The sequence below is a fragment of the Trachymyrmex cornetzi genome, unplaced genomic scaffold, assembly GCF_001594075.2.
Source record: "Trachymyrmex cornetzi isolate Tcor2-1 unplaced genomic scaffold, Tcor1.1 scaffold147, whole genome shotgun sequence".
Classification (NCBI taxonomy): Eukaryota; Metazoa; Arthropoda; class Insecta; order Hymenoptera; family Formicidae; genus Trachymyrmex; species Trachymyrmex cornetzi.
In genome coordinates, this window is record NW_017296059.1 from 2,045,525 (window position 1) to 2,069,544 (window position 24,020).

The 24,020-nt window shown below is 34.0% G+C and overlaps 1 protein-coding gene across 1 annotated transcript in view; it reads right to left on the reverse strand.

Moving 5' to 3' along the window:
• The window catches only part of LOC108757626 (basement membrane-specific heparan sulfate proteoglycan core protein), a 235,045-nt gene that overhangs the window by 48,587 nt on the left and 162,438 nt on the right, over positions 1-24,020 (reverse strand). The gene's annotated exons all lie outside the window — the stretch shown is intronic.

Genomic DNA, 24,020 nt, shown 5'->3' on the forward strand with positions numbered 1-24,020 from the left:
CCGCCGTTCAAAAAAAGAGACCGACGCGACGGCGCGGCGGTGATCGTCTTTGTCGGCGTGTTTCTTGCAACGCTCATTAATACTCATAATTCATTAGGGCTCTCATGTCGTTGACCCAATGCTTAAAATCCTATCAAGTAGATCAAACGTCGCATTGTATCGTACTTATTCATTAAACAAAAAAGATAAAATAACTTTTTTTAGATTTTTTTCACTGCAGATATCCATTGTTATATGTATCTCATCTAATTTTTACAATATTTAACAATCATTAAAATAAACGTTGATTTTCCGAGGCATTCTAAAAGTTTTTTAAGTATAATAAATTATAACAAGCAAAGAAGAAAATATAATTTATAAAAAGATTTTCAAGAAAATCTTCACGGAAAAAATTGGATGGTACAGCAAACCTTACTGCGTGAATTCAACATCTACATAACTATAAGAAGATTCAATGGTATAATAAGTCGCTAATGTTATTCAGCTGTCAACTTTGCTACTTTAACATAGAAAATTGACTGTCTGTATATTGCGACTATATATAGATTTGCTGAATCAGTGAAGTTTTAGCTGTTTTCTTCCGCGTTATTAAAAAAATTTTTTTTAATAATCGAATAGTGTGTGTATGTCTCTATATGTAGAAAAATATTTTAAGATTAACATTTTAAAAATTAAAAAATTTTTTTTAAATTAATAAATTGTCTATTAATTATATAGCTTCTTCAAGCATCAAATCGTAATTTGGTGGAACTCGAAGCTTTATAACAATTTTAACATAGAAAATTGACTGTCTGTATATTGCGACTGTATATAGATTTGCTGAATCAGTGAAGTTTTAGCTGTTTTCTTCCGCGTTATTTAAAAATTTTTTTTTAATAATTGAATAGTGTGTGTATGTCTCTATATGTAGAAAAATATTTTAAGATTAACATTTTAAAAATTAAAAAATTTTTTTTAAATTAATAAATTGTCTATTAATTATATAGCTTCTTCAAGCATCAAATCGTAATTTGGTGGAACTCGAAGCTTTATAACAGAACTGAGGCAAATAATTTCTCTGCGAATGAGAGAGCGTATCGCACCAGCGGCATCGATTACATTCATAAAAATGGCTGTAAAGATACGGGGTAGATGAAAAACAGTGTACGTGCGTGTCATCATGTTCATAAACAAAACCATGAGCAGACAAGCCGTGACCAGGAGAAAAGACATTGTCGTGCAACGTCCTATTTCATTACGACGAGCGTAGCACGCGAGAGACCGACGAGACTGGACCGGTTTTATGACATGAAATGAAAAATTTATCGTCACGTGCGAGCGCGACACAGAGACACGCGAGCTAAAGACGACGCCGATGTAATGCCAATTTTTTATCACTGGTGGGACGTGCAATGTAATCATAAACTAAAACTTTACACATAAAAGAAATGTATACATAAATCTATTTAATTATTTATCGATGACGTGATAAAATCTACAATTTTATGTGGGTTATTGCAAAAATGTTGTACATCACGGTGAGGAATATGTTACGTTACAAACCAAAAATTGTTCTACACTGAAAACTTTTTGGGCCAACTATAATAATTGTCCCAAAGATGACTACGAATTATAGTTAAATTATAGTAATAGCATTTTTAAAGTAACTTTAATTTATAGTCATTTCCAGTGCCAACTATATATATTTGTTGATAAAACCACACATACAGTTATTATTATTAATATTATAGCAATAACAACTATGTCAGTAATATGTAATTATATTCACAATGTAATTATATCACAAACTTTTTTCACAGAGGAAATAAAATATTTCGCACTCAGTCTCTCTTAAACGTAAATGTGAAAAGAAAATATTTCGTTGCACCGATGTGGAATATCTACCATCAAGTTAATATTCTGCACTTATATTATACTTATAGAACCCGCTGTTTAAGCTCGGTTCCGCTTAAATGCGTTCATATAGATCGTAGTCGCCCTGTAAACCGCAAGCCGTTGCGTTAAGTAAGGTCGGAGAGTTAGACACCATTACGCAATACATGCTCGTTCAAGGAATCGTGCTGCTGGACGAATGAATTTGTCGTGAATGGCAGGTGTTGCTATACCGAGAATCGTAATAACACGTTTTACGACGTTCTCCGAGCACTCGAGGAGTGTAAAATGAGTTCCTTCGAAGATATTCGCAGTCCGAGCGAGACGGGTGGTTACTGCATCTCGGGATTTACGGCGCGATTCTGCTTGTTAAGTGTCAGAGTTTAAAACTTCGGTTATGCATCGGATTACCGCCGCTTCTTCTTTATCCTGAAGTTTTTTTTTCTTTCCCATTTTCTTTATGAGCAAGAGTTCTGCTTAAGTTGCGCTTCTTCGCAAGATCGAAGTGTTCTTGTTTCGAAAGGATTGGAAATCGCGTTTATCGAACGTGTTAATTAAAGTTTATATTAAGTTTATTGCATTTTTAATACGTATACATTTAATACGTGTATATATATAATATAAAAAGACTTTCTCATACTATTTTATATAATAATTAAAAAAGAAAAAAAGAGGAAGAAAGCATACTATATTATTTTTGTATTATAGCAATTAAAAAAAATTGTGTCATGTATGTTTCCATATTTTTGAAATAAAAATTGTTCGGAAGGCAGCGACTGATTTATTGTGCTAACCCAGTTTCGATAAATCAATGTTTCTCTTCGGAAGAGGGGAGGATAACTTCATTCGTGTTAGACTGTCAAATTATAAATCGCTAGTGCAATTATTATAAATTCTGTTCTGATTGGTGATGTTTTACAGGAACCAAAAATAAAAAATCGTCACGTTTTGACTAATATAGCGAATATATGAAAAGTTCAGATGTAAGAGAAGGCATTGACATTTGAACTCTTCTGGGACATGCTGAATTTATGAATCCTACGAAATGTAATCTTAAAGTCTTCGTATCACTTCTTTTTAACTTTCATCTTCTGATGAGTTCTAAACTTCATCCCCTGCTCTATTTCTATGACACCTGTCTTACAACTTTTCTTTCCTATAATATCTTTCTTGCCGGCAACTGCAACTGTTTTTAAAAATCATAACTTTCGCTGCACCGTGAAATATTATAACATTTACCGTCGCGATAATCCCTGTTTATATTCCTTGAAAAATCATACGAGTATTCGTTTACTCACGCAAACTTCGAAGAATGGAACTTGAGATATTTTTAAAGATCTCATCTATTGTGTACTTCAATTCGAAACTAAAGCTGTTCTGAATATACATCAAAGTCGCTACAAAAGCGAGTTTTGACCCCTCGTGTCTCATAAATAACTGTCAGGAATTTACCGTGAAAAGATGAGAGGATGAATCGAAACTTGGACTACAAATGAAGCATTCGTAAATATTCATGGGACTTTTCTGGGTGGCGGTTTTCCAGTAGTTGGCGCAGTCTCGCCGCGGTAATTAAGGTAATTAACAATGCGAGCTGTCAAGAAAGTCGAAGAGATCGCTGGTAATTACAATTACCAGACAAAAAGCTATCGTTTTTCCGAAATTCACCGGCAACATTAGCTAGCAGCGAATAACAAGTAGGATAATACATCTATCGGTGAGATAAAACATTCGTGCAAATGACCAAATAACGAGGATATATAACACGAATTTTTATCAAATTTGGAGAATACGTTTTGGAAAGAGACAGATTATGATAAAAAATAAAGTAATATATAAGATATTTTGAGTGAAGGAATATTCTGCCTTTTTTACGAAAAAATGTCGTAGCAAAATAATTTTAAACATGTATGTAGCCGAATTCAGCTGAAAAATGTACCTACCGCGAACGGAAGCCGCGATCGTAAAAGTTCGTGTTCGCAATTCCGATTCGCGTGTGCACCTATCAAAATGTTCAGAATGTGAAGATACGGTTGCGAATGCGCAAGGCACACAGCGCGCAGCCGGAAGTAGCCAGATAAAATCTAAATAGCCGCTCGTAAAACGCGAAACACGTCGTTCTTACTTCCACCCGCGAGATAAAAGTAATGTTATCTATATCCCCTCCCCTATTTCGATTCGCCACTCTCAAAGAATCGCTAAAATCAGCCGAGGCTGTTGTCTCGTTCCTTCATCTCCGACCTCTTTTAACCCGCGTTGTAATATTTCTTTAATAGCTGCCGATATCCCCTACGACCGCTCGACAAACGGTCATCTTGATATGAGAAAACCGAAAGACCCGCGATGAATCTTTATACGAAAATTACTGCGGAATAGACCTTCTTTTTTATCTCCTCTTTTGTTGATTTATTTTAGTGAGATGGTAGTGCGCTGCGTTTTGGAGAATTTTGATCTGGAATGAAGTATTTTACTTTAATGAGATGCGATTATATAAAATTCAGTATCGAATAAATTTTAATAATTACATCTCTACACTGAAAAAAAAATTAAATTTTAATAAATATTCATTTAAAAATTCTAAGTAAAAAAATATATACTAAATGTAAACATATATTTATTTGATACAAAAACCATTAATTTATGATCATTTTTTTATTGCGTAAATATTTATTTACTGTAAGTAAATATTTCGTCAGTACTATTTAAACAAATATTTATTAAAATATAGTATATTTTTCTTCAGTATAATAAAGAACTTCAAAAAGATGGTATCAAGTATGAGAATTGAAGAACGATAAAATTCAAGAAACTGAAAATAGGTATATTCATCATAAGCATAAAGCATCCTAAATTTATTGGATTTTCTTTGAAAAGGTAATAAAATAACAAAAAAACATAAAATATTAAAACAGTTACAAAAACAAATATCTGTGTGTTAAAGAAAACTCGTCCACAAAAAGTCGCTCGAGAATCTGCGAAGAAGATAACTGATTTCCGATGAAAATAATGGCGAAAATAAATAACTAGAAACAAATGAAATTGCTTTTCTTTGAGGAAGACATCGCATTTTTTTGTCATTCCGTCTACGAGATGCACGGTAAAAACAATTGCAGCCGCTCCTTTGTGCAGAAAAGTGCATAATACCGTCATAAATGCGCGTAGCGTGGACGCAGTGATGTACATACGTATAAAAATGCAAAATCGGGAAACTCTCCGACGGTGAGAACAAAAACAGATACGGCAAATGCCGACGTGCGCCCGGCGGCCGCAACAAAATCCCAGCAATTTCGACACAAATGAAGTATGCAAAGTGTACAAATGTAGTAGTGCTTCATTTATCCTACCGTTATCGACATTCCGCGGATTTTATCTATCGCCTATGCGTAGCCGTTCGCGGAGAATCGTTTGGCGGAACACTCGGTGGGATGCGGCATTTTTTCGCTAGCTGCATCACAAAAAAAAACGTCCGTATTTCATATTCGACCGCAGTATTAATCGTATCGATCTGTGCAGAATAGTATCCGAGGCGAGAATGTAAAAGCGCGGGCGTAAAAATGGAAGTGGACCGCGTGTGGTCAGACATTTCGTGAATTTAAAGCGTGAACGAACATTCAAAGGATAGAATAAGATTTCACGTCTGAATTTTTTCTACGCATTTTCTACAAATCGCGAAGAATTAATATTTAAAAATAAGTATCTAGATAATATAATTACATTAGAAACATTTACAAGAATTAAAGAACGATACAATTTACAAGACAGCAATATAGATGCACAGTTACAAGTATAAAATAAAGTACCCTCAATTTTTATTGCATTTTCTGATAAAAAACGGTAATAAAATCAATTCAAATTAACAAAATATTAGTCATTATAAAAGCAAATATTACTTTTCAATAAAATTTTTTTAAATTTATTTTAATTTATTATTGTTAGATATAGAACGTTTACGTCAATCTGTGCGAGTGTTTTATACTTTTGGCCAAAGTTGATTCGCAGAGACACGAAGGAGCCTGTAGAGAAATCTGGGAAAAATTTCAAATTTAAATTTCATGCTTTTATTTCAATAAGCGTTATGATTCTCGAGTTTTTATCGACGGTACGTTTTTATATATAGTTTGAAAAAGTTTGTCGCTTTAGGCATAACATATGTCTCCTGCATTCCATATATCCATCTACCATTTACACATCGTCCGGCATTCGGCATGACGTTCTGCGTCGGACAAGTCACGAACCAGCAGACAAGTTTGTTTTTTTCATTTCTTTTTCCATCGGAACGAGCGCTGCCAGAAACGTTTTAAAATCCTGTTCGTCGGATGGGATTCGAGGTGTCGGATCGAGGCTACTGCGTTTTTCGATGACAACGGTTTCGGCCGCCGAACGGCGTTTTCGTTCGTACAGCTCGGTGGCTTTGGCAAAGCGATCCATCAATTAAATCGCGTTTTGTCGAACGCGCCGCGCATATCGATCATCGGCTTTCGTTCATCCAAAGAAAAAGCAATTTGATGAGAAAGAACCCACGGCTTTTGTGCTCTCCCTTCAGGTAGTTAGCGCGGCTAAATCCTTTTTGAATCCTATCATGCCACATATTCGTAAAATATCGACATGAGTCTAAGAAGAATCAAATATCGAGTAGACGTTATATAAAAATTCTTGTCACGTATGCAGTCTAATTGTCTTTCAAAATATGAATTTTTGAATCCTTAAATTGCTAAATTTTTTCAAATATCAAAATAGTAGAGGTTCAAATCTTCAATTAAGTCCTTAAATCATAAGGTGTAAGAGGCTGCGGTTAATGGAGTAGAGAATAGAAAATAAGAATTTTAATCTGTCAAAAACTGTATATTCCACAGTACATGGTTTCTGATAGGTCGAACTTTTTATGCTCTGTTCCCTGTTTTTTATTCCTTTGACTGCGCGCGCAGCCCCCCCCCCCCAATAATTTTATAATATATTTTTCTTAAATCACTAAATTCCCTTAAATGCAAAAAAAAATTTTTAATTTTGAATGCTCAGATAAGATCTACGCATTCTTAGTTTTCTTAATCCTTTATGACTCACGTGGAATATCCACGGATACTCTCGCCTTATAAATTCGCTAAACGTCTGAATGTTATTTGTACACATTATTACATTTAGCGCAAATTGTTTCAGAATTTAAAAAGAAACTTTGCATTTATTCTTTATCTATTGAATGTATATAAAGTATTATCAATCTTGATTTAATTGTATATCCTCAAAAGAAATGAAAAAAATGGAGATATAATATTGAGATGTCAGAATCTGTAAGTAATTACATTAAAAAAAGCGATATGAGTAATATAGGGTTAAATAGTTTATAATATCAACAAATAAATGGATTTTTCAAAGGAAAAACAGGTGCTATTTACAGGTAATAGATTCTCGTACAAATTTTTCAACGCGATACCCTGTGAATTGTACGCGCCGGGACGATCGATGTCGCGATCGAAGGGTCGCCATTATGAAGGTGCGCTGGGTGCAACCGGGACTGCATCCGTTCCGGAAGTGGTCGTGCAATGTCGAAGGAATTTGTCGTCGCTGATGGTCACCACGCAGCACGGGTCGTCGCAATATATCTCACACGACATGCGTTGACCCGAGTCCCTTATCTTTCGGTCTCCACCTCTGCTCCCTGACCCTTTTCCTGCTGCTCTTCACCCATCTGTTTCCTTGCTCGTCACCGGCGGTTACACACACGGTTGTATATCCACTTGATGCAGTGTTGAACGATTACAGATCGATCGCCAATGCACAGACATTCGCCATGTGAAAGGAGGAATGCCGTTATAGCAAATTGCTTTTCTTGAAATTTCTATTATATTCTAGAGAAACCAATCTTACACTGAGAAAAGTGTTTGATATTTGCGACTATAATTCATGGTAAAATAATAACTTTTTTATTCATTTTTATTTATTTATTTTATGATTAGAAACTCTATTTTATAGAGCTATTACCGTATAATATTAGTAATAATAATTATATCTATAGTTTTCTTCTTTTTCTTCATAAAAATGTATAGTTTGCATTAAAAATGACTATAAATTATAATTATAGATAGTTGTAATTATCGTTTCTTTCAGTCGAAAATCTTCATTTTAAACATATAACAAGAGTGTAGTTAGTTTTTTATTGGCAATTGGAAAAATTAGTTAATTAAAGATAATGAAATATTTAATTAGATGTTTTTAAAGAATAAGTACACTTAATTAAATATTTTTTTACGTTATGGCTACGTTATTACTACCTCTTGAGATTGCTGTGATATAAAAAATAAACGAATGGTACAGCTGCCAGTTAAATTAATGTGTGCTTTTTAATGTATAATTAATATCATAATTACGCGAGGATAAACATTTATTCGAGGTATTTAGTTGTCTGATGAGTCTCACTTATTTATTAATTGATGTCAGTTTTGGTACAAATGCAATGCTGGCAAATGAAAGAAAATACATTTACGAGGAATTTGCTATGAGACATCGTGTTTATCGAGAGGAAACGTTACGCTTCCTTCTTTTTCTCCTTGATGTTCCTAAATCCTGTCCTCGTTTATGTTCTTTATAACTGAGCGCGAAGTTTGTTAAATATTAAACGAGTGTCCACCATTGCTTTCCTTTCCAACTCTCCGACTTCTTTTCACGTCTCGAACTTTCAAGTTTCACCTTTTTCCGAATTCAGGCTCTAAAGTTACGAAATTGTAAAGTTTTAACGACTGCGTTATTTTAAAGCAGTTTAGAAAACAAGAGAACGTTCGAGGATGCGAGGAATGCGGTATCCGAATACCAAAGTAAAAGGGTTTGTGTAGTCGAATTTGCAAAATCTAAAAATTTTACAAAGTAAGAGTATACACGGTAAAACAAGGGAAAAGATAAGGTATCAAAGAACGAATCTCTTATGAAAGCAGGTCTTATAAAAGTGCAAGACTTCAGAATAGGAGCGGTATCATATCGTCCTTTACTTTCTTTCTTAGAATAAACGAGTTTGTGAGATAGCCGCAGACGAAATATTAATAGTCTGTATCGATTTTAATATTTGGCAGAAATTCTTCGAGATTCTTTAATATCGGTTCACATATATTTAACATTTCGCCGACAAAGAATTAAAAGGTTTATAAACGCATAAAGGAATCTCACGAAATATCTTTGTGTACATATAGATTGCATAGATGAATTTACAAAATGTCAGTTGCAGCCCAAAAACTGTTTTAAGGGGTAAATTTTATTAATTTTTTTGAAAATTAAAAAAAAATGATTATTTTTTTTAAATATTGCTGGCGTAGATGAATAAAGGTAATTTTACTGTAAAATTTGTATAAAATATTTTTTTGTTTGTAACTTTTGAATAAACGTTTTTTTACGTCTTCATCTATTTGCGTAACCTACATGTATACAAAGTTTTATTAAAATCAGAATTTGACATTTTACATTGTTAACCTATAATATCAAATTTAACTTAATGTAAGTCGCCTGCTCCTACTCCTAATTATATCATTATTTTATACTAAAACAATGGTGATATTTGATACTCTACACAGTGTCAATTTGACATTATTAAATTAAGTTAAATTAGACACTATAAATATAGCACGATTCCCTTGTCAGTGACTTTTGCTTTCGATCACGTTTGGCTTCGAGATGCTTCGTTTATTACCGAAAATTTGAAATATTTTTCTTTTTATCTTACGTGGCGAGTAGGTAAGATTCTGGGTAGTTTCGCGAAGCAGCGCGATCCTATCAAGTGTTTCTTTGCATTTCGTGCAACGATAGATAACCAGCCGAACGAATGAATGGACCAATCGATCAGCCGTCGAAATGGCTTTTTATCAGTGTGAGCGGATCCGAAGGTGCGGTCGAGATGTATCGACAGAAAATCGAGAGATCCGCGAGGATAAAAGAGGAGCTCGTTCTTCAAGGTACAACCACACTTTTAATCCTGAACATCTAATCCCGCGGAGAGTACGTACGAGCTGCGCGTTTCTGTAATTTATCGACGACCAGCGAGAATTGTCTCCGCTTTCTTATAAACGACTATACTGCGAAGTGCTGCTCAAGAAAATTGTTAAAAGTTTATATATAAAAAAATCTAATTTCTGTTTGTACCAAAAGAAAGGTGAGTAAATTAATTGCTTAAAAAGTAACTGAATCTTTAGTGCTGCTTACAAAATGTGTTTTTACATAAAAAAGAACGATTTTGCTGAAGTATTCGAAATCATTCTTGAACCTCAAGAATGATGAGCGGTGTTGCAAAAAGTTTTGATATTACAACAACCGCGTTCTACTTATTTTATGTTGATGATCCAACTGAATAATTTTCTGATCTATATCTATTTAATTTTTCTACTCAATATGCTCTTAATTTAATTAAAACAGTTGAGTTAAATATAATTTAACTCAAGAAACTCGAGAAACATATTAAATTGAATAAAATGTTTAAAAAATTTAATTTATTACTTATTAAGTGCATACGTTAATATAGATGTTGTACACTTTGAAACCAACCAAAATGAATTAATTTACATTTTGACATACATGGAAATCGAAAATAAAAAAATTTTTATTTAAGGAATTGGATTATCATTGCTCCTTTCATATCTCACAGTATGAGGATTTATTATAACTTACACGCATAGATTAATTAATTATTCGTCGATTTCACGATGTTCATTATTAGTATCCAATAGTGACAGGGAGAATATGGTGAGTATGATTAAAAATGTAATTTAATCTACAAGAGTCTCTTTACTGAGATACAAAGCATCGGATAATATGTACGTGATATTATTACGTTATCGAGCGCCAACAAATTTGAAATACAACACCAATTTTTAATGCGACTCGTGATGGAAGTGTAATGATATATAAAAGTATAATTGAAATGAAACATCACGAAACGCTTATTACAAAAATAATCGCTGGAAGATTATCGTTTCGTTTCACGCTTCTGGGATTTCTTTTTATATTTGATATCTACGTACGCATATGTGCGTGAGTATAGCATTGAAGCATTTAATATCAGTGAAGTCACGCGCAGTTAAATCGCATTGCGCTTAAAACAAATTAAATCCAATCCATTCGTGTCAATCTAAATCAGATAATGGATATGGATAACATTTCATTCGTCGCCAGATTAAATATCGATAGCTTGACGATCTCTCATGCATTGCGCTGTCTGCGTAACAAAGTGTTCGCGTCAAAAATAAATGAAAGAGATAATTTACTGTATTCGGGCAAGATACAGTCACACAATAAAATGTTTACAGCATAATAAATGCGACGATCTTAATATAGCAGAGGAGATAGTAAAAGTCCAAAGATAAAGATTCATAGCTCTTCCAGGATTTTCCGAGAGTCCACAATAGTATAGGAAAAAGAAGAAAATATCTAAGATCTAAGAATTAAGAATCGTGTAGCATTCAAGAATTCTAAACAACTCAACGTTTAGATATAAAATTCTTAAATTTAATGATAAAGGTTTGGAGACTTATACTTGTATTTGTAGTCAAGCCTTATGTTTGAAGATTCCTTAACCCGGCGTCATTGTGATGCTAAAATGTTACACGGACGTTGAGGTGAATCATGATAACCCAAATATTTTTTTGGTCTATTCTCGCAATGTCAACAATGGTTTTAGAAAGTCTTAGCTCCGGCTACAGGGCGGTTAGTTAAAATCTACGAAGTATGTAAAAAAATACAAACGTTTCAAAATGTCTCGGGTCATTATGACTCAGCCACAATGACGTCGGGTTAAGAATATTTTTAGATGCTCTACGAATTATTTTATTGGCTACAGAGCTTCTAAAGATGAATTTAACACTAGAACCGCGGGTCTAAATTAACTCAATCGCGGTTCAAGGTAAATCTAGCTTTTTGAAGGAAGAATTATCATAATAAAATAAAATTACTTGTAATTATTTATGATTATTTACGAAAAGTCATAAAAATCTAAAGCTCCATGTGCAAATCCAAATTAATTCGAAAAAGGAAAAATACCAGATGGGTCAGAAATGGCACAGCCGCGGTTCTAGTGTTAAGAAAGCCTTAAATATAAATAAAATTGATTGGCTATGAATATGGGCATTAATCATTTATACTGCTCTGATATGCGCGGCACTTCAAACTTAAAAAATTCAGGAGTGTGCGAAAATATATTTAACTATTAAAAATCATAACGACAAAAGGAACCAAGATATGACTACGTAGAGGATATTAAAAAAATTAAACATTTAAAAAAGATTTGAAGAATATTCTTCACACATATGAATTGCACAATTTTGAGAATCAAATATTAAACATGCAAGATCGTAAAAAACTTCCAAAATCCAGGAATCCAAACTTTCTTGTTCACGAGAGAATCGAGAATGTCCGACAACCAGATTCCCAATAGTCTCGACAATCTGATGTTTTTTTATTCTGCACATACATGACGGTCATTCCTATCGCCTGTGTATCGATCTCCCGTTCGCTTCACGCCGGATCCGGCGCGTTGTTACCGAACGAAGAACGGTGGGACGAGAAATAAAAAAAAAAAAGCGGAAAAAAAACAACACGCGAGAAGCGTGCGACTACGCCGACGTGATGGAAGTGATTGATGAGCGGCATTGGCGATCGGCTTGAATTCCGCGGCCAATATTTTCGGGAGAAACACGGCGCCGCTGTTCCGCGACGCTATCGCTGGCGCGCGCCGGATTTCCCCGAGTTTGCATTTATGATCCCCCAATTAGTGATCTTTTCGAACGGGAGCGAAAGGGACGAGCTGTGATAGGGTAGGAGCGATTCTGCCAGTTCGTTACGCTTCAATGCATAAATGAGCAAACGTTCATTAAAGTGGAAACCGTTTTTTCGGCCATCGCTAATTGTCGAGCAGCGCTCGAGCGTTCGACGATCGACATCGTCCATTTTCCGTCCATTTTTCCCCGAGCAGCAGCGAAACGTTTTTCCGAGGGGCGCACCCTTGAATCACTCCCTACTATCGAGATATCGAGTTCTACGTCAACAGCCAACTTTTTCAGTATTTTATCACTGTTAAAAAGCTATTTCTTGGATATATGAATGTCGACATCAATGACAGAATATGCACTATTTTCGCTCTCGATTCTTTTAAATTCAAATTTACTGTTATAAATGTAGTAGTATATTATATGTGTATGCAAAGAACGATTTTGCTGAAATATTTAACAATTTTTTTAGCTAAAGATATAAATACAGACTTAAAAGATATAGATTTAGCTAAAGATATAACTCTAAAAATAATTTTGTTGCACTAATAAACTAAATGTGTAGGAAAATCAAGAATGGTGAGCAGATGTGAAAAGTTTAACAAGTTTTTAACTTGAATATCCCTTGTATATTATTTTGATAATCCAATAAAATTATTTTCAGCTTTGTATCTAATTAAATTTTTTAATATTTCAGTAAAACCGTTGTTTCTGTGCAGTAGAAAGTAAATTATATTTATATACTCTACTTCATAATATTATATAATACTTGTTAAAAATCTTGTATATATAGCAGAGATAAAATAAATTAAGTTCACTAGTTATTTTTCTATGTCTGTTATTTGTACTTCTACGTATTCCTTTATGTTTCTACGTATTCCTTTTACATTTTTAATGTAACTGTCATTTCTTCCCTTTACATTTTTATGCTCCACTTTTCTAAGATATTTTTCGGTGTCCATTTTATATTATACCTACATCTTTCAAGTTGTCATTACGAGATAAAGTCCTTTCAGAATTCGTTGGAGGATCTTTTAGTTAAATAAGGATCGGTGCTTGTCGGATGTTCTGTATGGGAACGCACAATGAATGCACCGAGATAATCACTCTAGTAACGAGCCAAGGATGACGAGCTTTGCTAGAGCAATATCAACGTAATTTAACGTCGCGGACGCCTTAAATTTACGACGTAGATTCACCACGATACATAAAAGGGCGAAGTGACACGCGTTATCGAGATTGAGAACAAGGACGATCACAGGCGATTGCATGAAATTTATTCTCAACTACATATTACACACACATTATCTTCCCGAATAATGATGCTGAACACGGCCGAAAAACCGCTTCGCTCTTTCAGCTAAAATGCTCGCGGCACGCTCCTCTCGATCGGCGCACGCAAATGCGACAATGTATTTTCTTTTTATTTCGTTTTTTGTGCACGTAGAATTATTCTGGAAAATGTGTCGTAAGTTAACAAAAAGCTTGGTGCGTTCATTGGCTCCTACCGAGCGTTTTAACTTTAACACATGCGAAATCATGTTACATTATATTAATGATACTTGCCTAATGACGTTCTAATTGACTTTAAAATCTTTAATTCGTTTTAGCTCGTAATGCACCGCTAAAATAATATACGTTAGTACAATATTTTGTGATGTAAAATTTTATTCTTGAAAAGTCAATAAAGCTATCGTACTTAATATATTGTCTTTAATTTTATAATTTAATAGACTGAATATAATAAAATCAGATTAAAAAGAAGCAAGTGATCGAATGTGAAAGAATAACATGTTATGACATGTGGAAATTAATAAAAGATAATAAATGATTTTTTGCGGAAAAATCCAATAGGGATGAAAAATATTATATAATCTATACTTTATTATATATCTAACAGTGCTTTAATCAGTAAGCAAAACGATAAATAAAAAGAATTAGCGACGATCTTGCTCGTCACAACTTTCTGCACAACGTCGGCAAGTTTCACGCATTATCGCGGATCATAATTTTTCGCAGTCGCGCGAAAAAAATGTCTATGAATGCGACGTGCTTGCCGGAAGCCATAAGTTCTTCATACCGAGGCTCGTCGTAATAACTTTCATCGTTAGGCAAATGATCCGCTCCGTGGCCCACGAAAGCACAGCCATTTTTCCGCTCTCATAGGATTTAGTTAACTCCGCGCTTTTTTTTATATGAAAATCGTACGCGGCGCAGTGTAAAGAGCACCCGCTCTGCAGTAAAAATGATGTAACTCTCAGCGATGTGAACGTCGCGCGGGATACGTCTCTCAACGTGCTTTTACAACGTGGCGGATTACATCGCCGTCTGCAGCGTTATTTCTTTCGTGAGAGTCGCGTATTTGTGCGCGACGCGCTTTAAATTCAATCTTCTTTAACTGAGCCGTGCATAATGCAGATGTACGCGTTACATCTTCCGTGAGTAAACGTGCTCACAGGAAACCGGTATTTTACACTGGTAAAAATTAGACGTACCTTGCGCGCGTTCACCTTGTTTCATTTATATTTCACGAAGCTTACTTTGAATAATAATAAAATATTATTAGCTTTTCTGTACAATGTGAGATATTAAAAACGCAATGATAGTACAATCTCTTGAGTTAAGTAACATTTTAATTTCCATGTGTTTTAAAATATAACTCAAATTAATTTCGGTGGTTACTTCGAAACAAACAACGTCCGTATTAACGTAGGCGAATAATGAACTAAATTTAAGTCAATACATTTTGTTGAGTTATATTGTTTATTAACGACATGTTGAGTGAGAGCAATGGTGGCCTATAGAAATGATTAAAAATAACTCAAATTAGAGATAGATATAATTTGATATCATGAATTCAAAGGTAAATTAAATTAATGACAATATTTTATATATATCTGTTTTTAGGATGGAAAATGCTATACGATAACTGTAAATGAAAAAATAGAAATTTTTGAAATTGTGCCACTTTCGAAAGCGACGGCACGATGTAGCGAAAATCAAATTAACGGACCGTATCGGAAATGAAAAATTTCTATCTCGATGCCTAGATTTCCACGGGAATAATTCCAAGAGGTAAATTCAATTAGATGAAATAAAGCTAAAAGCTGGATGCATATTTGCCGTGAATGTTTACTCTTTGCGATCCACGTACCGTATATATTTCATCACAACGACACTTACGCTAGATCCGGAGAACGTTTATGTTAATTTTCTTCCATCGAAGTGATATTCGCTCCTGCTGTCGCACGTTACACGTCAGGCACGAAATTAATTACGGCGACACGCGAATTTCATTCTCGCGCGCCGACCGACACCGCGTTTGCTAAACGATAACGTGCGCGACGTGACATAATTAATTACGGATTTACGACGATCCGTTATGAGTCATTTGTCCGGCGAGCTGGGTTTACGCGCGTCCACACGTCGCCACACATTTTCGTGCCATCATCGCGGCAAGGCTCAATTTTGTCACTGCAATTTCGCCCCTATCGTAATTACGTGACACCTAAATAAAGTGTACAAACTATATATCGGATAGTATGCCTTTCTAAAATTTCAACTTACAAACGAATAATTGTTTCAGATATAGGAGCGACTCATTTGTCAAAGTATTATCATTAGAGCTATCAATATCTTTTAAAAAAATATAAAAAATTCATTGTTTTAATTAATGTCTACAAAAAGAGATACAATTTTTATGTATTATCTTAAAATACAATATTTATTTATCTGCTTTCGAAGCTGGAGAAATAATAACGATTTAGCTGATTTTACAATCAAATATTGAATTACACAAAAAGAGTTTAATCTTAAAATGTATGTTAGTGAATAAAATTTTTATAATTTTAAAGTACTTTTATTATTCCATTTAGTAAAAACAACATATTATACCGCAAAATAACGCATTTAGTTGTTTATTTTAAAAATGCAACGTTTTTCCTCTTTTATGTCAAATTCAAATAAAAATAAAATATTAACACAGACAAAAAAAATTGGTAAATAAGTTTGGTAAAACAAATATTTAAAAAATAATAAATAAAAATAAAATGAATAAATGTGAGTTAGTCAAAGTATAGAGTAAGAATTCTTTTGCAACATAACCTACTCTTCTTTCTTGATTTTATCGGATTTATAATTGTTTTTGTAATTTAAAGGTTTAGTTTGTAATCACGGTGCTAAAATTTTAAATCTCATATTTTAAAAAATTAAAAAAAATTTTTGTATATAGCAACTTTTGCATTTCGGTTATATAATCATATTTTCATAATACCTTTATATCTTTACATAATACTTGTATAAAATATATCTCAAGTTTAAATTTTATAAAATTTCGTAAAAATATACCTATAATGGAGTCTAGTTTAAAATTTTATCGTCGACATTAATTTGCGAGCTCTTTCTGTTTCTGTTTCTTTCTTTCTGTAGCTCATTTCTCCAGACGAGGCTTTTACCAAGACCCATATTTTTTCGACGCCGGAACCGAATCCGGCTCGATACCGCTTTCGATTCCTCGCCGGATTTATCGCAAATAAATTGCACCAAGCCACACATATATATACACACATATACGGACATATGCGGGAAAAGTCGCTGCCACTCTCTGGTAAAGTCCAGCGCAGCAGAGATGCGTATTCGTGTGCTTGGAACTGCTCGTAAAAGTCGAGCAGGAAACTTGTCGCGAAAGTCGTTTACGAAAGCTCGACTTCCGTGAAGCTTACTCTTTGTTCCCCTTCCTCTCTTGCGTTTTCTCTCATTCGACGAACAGACTCGTATGCAACAGCCAGAGGAAGACGGCCCGCAATTTTCCGGACGAGCGCGTCTCGTCGTACGTTTCTCGATTATAAGTCCTGACGACGTCACACTGTATCGCGTGCGCGTACCTACATATTGCTTTGTATGCAATGGTGTGCGGGGGAACGTGTACACCGGTCTCCAGCGTGATCTACGACGGATGAAAGTTTCGGAGAATGGATGTAGGACCGCGCCACATCCGTAGCGTAATGATATTTCGCGCAGGAAATTCGAAAGATGACGAATGCCTCTTCAGCGAACGGATTGTTGTGGCATTTCCCACGATATACGTATGCGTGCGCGCGCGTGTGTGTTATGTGTGTGTGTGCATGTGAGATGTTGGAATAATTAGAATTTCTACCGATAAACGCGAACACCATTTCCTTGCTGTTTTATCATCATCATGTCAAATCTTAATATTACATTTTTTAGGAATCTTAATTCGATTTTTGTAATCACAATATTGAAGATGTATTATTTTTAATTCAATATTTTAATTTTTAATATTAATCGAATTGATTGATAATCAAATCCCGGTTGAGGTGATATTTTTAGTAATAAATTATTTAGATTCTTAATCTTTTTCTAATTCTCTTTGAACTACATGGAGAGTCAGTTGAACCAAAATTGAAATTAAACTACATAAGAAATGAAAATCGGCATTAATTTATTTTCAAGAAAAATAATCCTATTTTCAATCAAAGCGGAATATTTCAGTGTGTATGTGAATTTATATATGTATATATATATATATATATATATATCTAATTCTTCAAACTATGCGTCGAAATCTGTTCCTGTCTTGAAACGGAATTATGAACATTAAAATTTATATTTTCACAGTTAAAAGCGCAAGATAAGATTTTATTTTAATTTAAATTCCCAAAATTTAAAATGTTGCAACATTGATTATGACTACGTTTAGTTGCGTTCACATGTTGTAAGCTTCGTTCCATCTTCCTTCCGCATGTAAAGAGTGATAAAAATAGAATAAAGCTTACAGCGCGTGGGCGTCAAAATCAAATGCAGTCTATCTCTATTAAATCTGTCGCTCAAACCGTTTTTTATTTCATTTACACTGCAATATTTGAACGTATCGTATATCGATTTACACGAGTAAAATCAAGAAACTTAAGTTTTTTTATTTAGATTAAAAATTATGTGAATTTATCTGAGTTGCAATCATTTCGACGCATGATATAATTAAGCTTCCGTTATTTCCATGTAATTAAACTAAGTTAAGTAGTAATTAACACGTTGTCGATCTTACGATAACTCGATTTCGATCCTCGTAATTAACACGTTGTCGATGTTATGATAACCGGTTTCGACTCCATGTACTTGGCTCATATTGTAATTAAAAATATCAGCTCAGCCGCGACAACCTCATTTAAACTCGCTAGCGAGCGCAGGTCTAACGAGCTCGTCGTCGACCGTCAATCAATCAATAATCAATTGAATACTTCCTCGTTCGACAAACAATTCGCCCCGTGGCTTGAAGTAGCATCGACATTCGAGGTATCGCGAAACGTATCTCCTTTTATCCAGCGATGGACCGGATTGATAGGAAGCCGCGGCCGAATCGAAACCCGAGATCGAATCTAGTCAATTAAAGTTCAATAGTAATTAAGCACGTTACCGACGCAACGTGAAGCCGCTGTTCGATGTCGAACTATGCCACCACATAGCCAACGATGAACTTCCATGAAGTCGACCAATCTCGACAAACACAATTCATTGTTCGTATGCCATCGCTAGAAGCTAAATTCAATGTCGAGATTGTTGCCACTGGTAATATTCTCTTCCTAATTTTAAGATTATATGTCGGAAACTTTTAAGATTTTCCATTAAATTATCTCTTCATAGTGTTATTCGTTCGCGAAAAAAAAGGTCTATTTTCTTGTCCAAGACAAAGTAAGATCGCAACATATAAGGAATGATTTTGTTAAAGTATCTAAAAATTTAGCTAGATACAGATTTGAAAATAATTTTATTGGACCATCAAAAAAATTACATAAAAAAAAATATGAGTATGGATTTAGTATCATGCGTTGTCTATATAATTTTGACTGTGTTGGTGTCAATATTAACATGAACATGATGTGGATTTAAAATTTCTGGTGTTTATATGAACACCATCATGGTGTGACTTTAAAATTCTTGGTATTTATACTACTATTATGTTGCGGATTTAAAATTCCTGATATTTATACCAACACTATTATGATGTAGATTTAAAATCCACAATGTTAAATCCATACCATGTTAAAGTTCGTATCAACGAGGTGAGAATTATATAAACATTGTATGATGTTAAACTATGTTTTTTAGAGTGAAGGAATTAAAAGCATTGCTGTAAAAAGTTTTAATATTTTAACAGCCATGAACTTTGAGCGTCCTACATAATTATTTTGATGGTCCAACAAAATTATTTTCAGATTTATATAATAAATTCTCAAGTTTGAGATTGGTCTGAGGTGGGACCACGAAAAAAAAAAACAAAACGCTATATTTGTCTCCGTACTTTCATAAAGACTGATTTATAACGGTTTGATCAATAGATTTATAAAACTGCTGTGTTTCTATTCCAGTTTTTATGAATCGAAGTTCCAGGGATCAATTTTAGTAAAAGTGTCACTATTTTTTTTATCTTATTACTAAGAGTTAAATTTTCAGATATTCCAGCCTTTTCGTATAACGTTTAGTCCTTACTTTCACTATTATACAAAACGATAGAAAGCTATCGAAAGTAAAGCGTACAAATTTTCGTGTATAAATAGAGAGTCGGGACTTCGCAGCTCGTTCGCGTACGCGGCAAAATGGAACGACAAGAGTCGCGAGATTGAAGCAATTTCGACGGACGACCACCCTACTGCGTACACTATTCCATTTGGAGACAGCCGAGCGTGCAGCGTGTACACATTGTGCTCGTAGCCGTGGATAAGTGCACGCTGCGTACGCGTCGCGAGTACGCACAAATTTGTGTACATGCACACACATACCCGAACTGGGTTGACCCGCGCGTGGTTCAACCCACGTCGATTAATCGGCTTCACCTCGAGTCGACGAACTAATCTGTTTACAATATACATGGTCGGATCTAATGGCCGGGTGGACCCGATCGGGCGACACGCGATACATGATTATATTCCGGAAGTTACGCCGCGCCGTTCGCGCCGTTCCGCGGGAAATCGAATCGCGTCGGACCAGCTCGCCATCCGCTTCCACCTCGTTATTACGCGAAGCCGAATCGGATTAATAGCTACCACCGGACGGCACTGGCCCGGACATCGAACTAAATATAATTATCTGCGACGCGCATCGCGCGGTTAGCCGAGAGGAAGCGCAGCGGAAAACAAGAGAAAATTTAGCTGTACGAATAATAAATGAAACATATTTTCCTTAATCATCCTGACAGTAGGTCTATTAGAGCCACTCAATCATAAATCTCTGTCAAAAATGTCAAATTAATTTTCCTTATGTTGCATCTGCAAATTTTGATTATTCGTATATTAAAATATACTCTATCAAATATTAAAAAGGATCAAATTTAAATCAATATTCCTTAAAGTTAATAACGTTTTGTTAAGTTTAACTTCTTGTATGTATTTAATAAGTAATGAATTAAATTTTAATTATATTCCATTGTTTAAATTAACAACGTATCGAGTAGGATAGAAATAATGACGATCTTTAGAAATGATTAAAAATGAATGAAATTGGATAATTTAATATTAACAGTGTACTTAATATTCATTCTTTTTTATACGAATTATCATTTTGGTTCCTTGAAATTAATTAATGTCTTTTAATTAACAAATTAAATGGATTTTACAGACTCAGTGTTACTACGTTACAGATTTTAACGCCAGTTTCGGAACGTTAATGCATACACTGTTAAAGTATGTAATTATAGTTAATTATATCCACAATTTTAATTATTTTTAGTTATTTTTATAGATCGTTATTGGTTCTACTCGACATTAATTTAATTAAAACAATAGAGTTAAATAATTTAATACAAGAAAATGTATTAAATTTAATTCAAATTAGTTTATTATTCACTAAATGTATACGTTATAATTGTTTACTTTGAAACTAACTACACACTGTTAAATCTGTAGTGTCAAATTAAACTTAATTTAAGTCGCCGGCCACTGCTCTTACTTAATATATCGTTATTGTATACTAAAACAATGGTTAAATTTGAAACTATATAGTCTCAAATTTAACCATTGTTTTAGTATAAAATAACGATATTGAGTAGGAACAGTGGTGACTTAAATTAGATTAAATTTAATACCATACATTTAACAGTGCAGAAATAAATTTACATCTTGACATATATGGAAGTTGAAAATAAAGTATTATTTAAGTCAAAAGATTGGGTTATCATTGTTTCCTTCATATCTAACAGCGTAGGCGACTGAAGCAAGTCAGAGAAGTAGATATGCAAGATAATATGATTTATGCAAGTTGATTTTTAATTTTATGATAAAAAAGAGAATTTTGCAAAGATTCTTTGTAAAGATGATTAAAGAGAGGCTGGCGAAAGGAAGATAATTTTCGAGCGCCGTGCTGTATAACCGGCAGTATTAATATTTGCACACACACATACATACACACACGCCCACATACGAGAAAATTGAACAAGAGAGCCGAATATTATCTCAGCAATTAACTCGTTCCTGCACGTGTTTTGACTTACGCCGCGCAGCTTGCCTCGAAGTTTGGTTGTGGTAATTGCAGTATTTAGACATTATTGCGCAATAAATACACGGCTTCTCTCCTTTTCCGAACACCATCCCGACGTGCAGTCGAACACGATGCATTTGCGAGAAAGTTGTTTCCTTCTCGTTCTAGCGGGTAACTTTTATGTGCGATTACGAGGCGCGGGGTAATTAATTAGACGGTGATCCCGTGCTTGCAAAGTTCGGGCTTTCCTTGCGATTTCGCGGGAACGTGCGGCGCAAACAATCGCGGATAGTTATTTACATCGTTTCTTGTTTCGCGGCGACAGTCGCGCGCGACGTTAGTTATTAATTAGATGCCCACCGCCGCTGCCGTTGTTTTGCCCCCTCTTTTGACACGCGTTTCCACGTCCGTTCTCCAATGTGGCGTTCTTAGACGACCCGAATTCGCGATTTACGATGGGTAACTTCAGTAACTACGTCTATTTTGCTCGCGCGAAATCGGCAGATTGCTGCCAGGAAGGATGTATTTCGGGATCGGCAATCTTCCGGAAGACTCCGACGCCCGATGCCAAATTCCCGCGGGAATTGCGTTATCCATTTACCTTCTTCAAGCTAATCCCATTCACTTTAATTCCTTATAATTAGTAAATCTAACGTAAGCGTCTTTAGGAGTCGAAAGACACGCCATTAATTTCAAAAGTAGACTCGATTCATTCTTTAACGATTCTTTTTAATACTTTGAATTAAATTAAACTCATTGATTTATCCGTCTATGAAAAGAACGTTTTGAAAGTTTAATGCAAATGTTGTGAAATTCTTCATAATATATATACACATATACATACACATGTATACATATATTTTAATATATATATTTTTTAATATTAGTATATTTTATTTATTATAGTTTTAATTGTATTTTATTCTTTTTTCTCTTTTCCTTATTTTAAATTATTTATTTGAGTAAGAGAGATTCAAGAGAGAGAATTTAATTAATTATTGAATTCTCTCTTAATATACTGAAATTAATAATTAATGAAATATATTGTACTTTATGATATTTTAAACTGCATTTTTCGTGTATAAAATGCTTGACAGAAAGAATAACATAAATAATAAAATTCTTATTAAATTTAAAGATAACTTTTCTTGTACCAAACTCACATTATCATCATTCATCACTTCTACTAAAGCTTGCTCTATGAAATATTTATTATTAAATCATTTTCATATTCTTGTAAAATTTATAATAAGATAAATTTTGAACGATTGGATTTATGTATCTCACAATCATTGGTAAATAATAAGTATTTCATAATTATTTAAAACAATAAATATTTGTCTATACAAAAACATCAAAATGTGTCAACAAGTATATCTGTCTATGATATAGGGTCGTCAGCAGTTACAACGAAACCAACATTTAGCTAACTGTCAACTGAGGGCTAAGGTTCTATCAACCAGTGCTGGGCCAATACCGCCTGTTAGTACTTAGCACAAGTTATCATTCGGTATTTAGCCAATAGGTTGTCAGTACTACGCTAGACTCTGAATTGTGGCAACCAGCACTGGACCGATTATGTAAAACCTTGTATGGGATACTGTATTTCGTGAGTTTTATATGAATGCATTCTTGTATATGCATAAACAATCTATATATATATATATATATATATTTACATATACAAATATTCTAGAATTCAGTATTGACAATAACTTATTCTTGCTCATCCTTTTCAGAGATTAATAGATTTACGAAATATATATGTTAAATTTATTTATAATGTTTCAATGCTCTTAATTTGGTACGTACATACATGTATATATTCTACTCTTGTTTATATACCATATATGCACCTAACATAATTCTCTGACAGATCCATTATCCTGAATTAAAGTAAAATATAATGTATCTCTCACTCCCCTACAT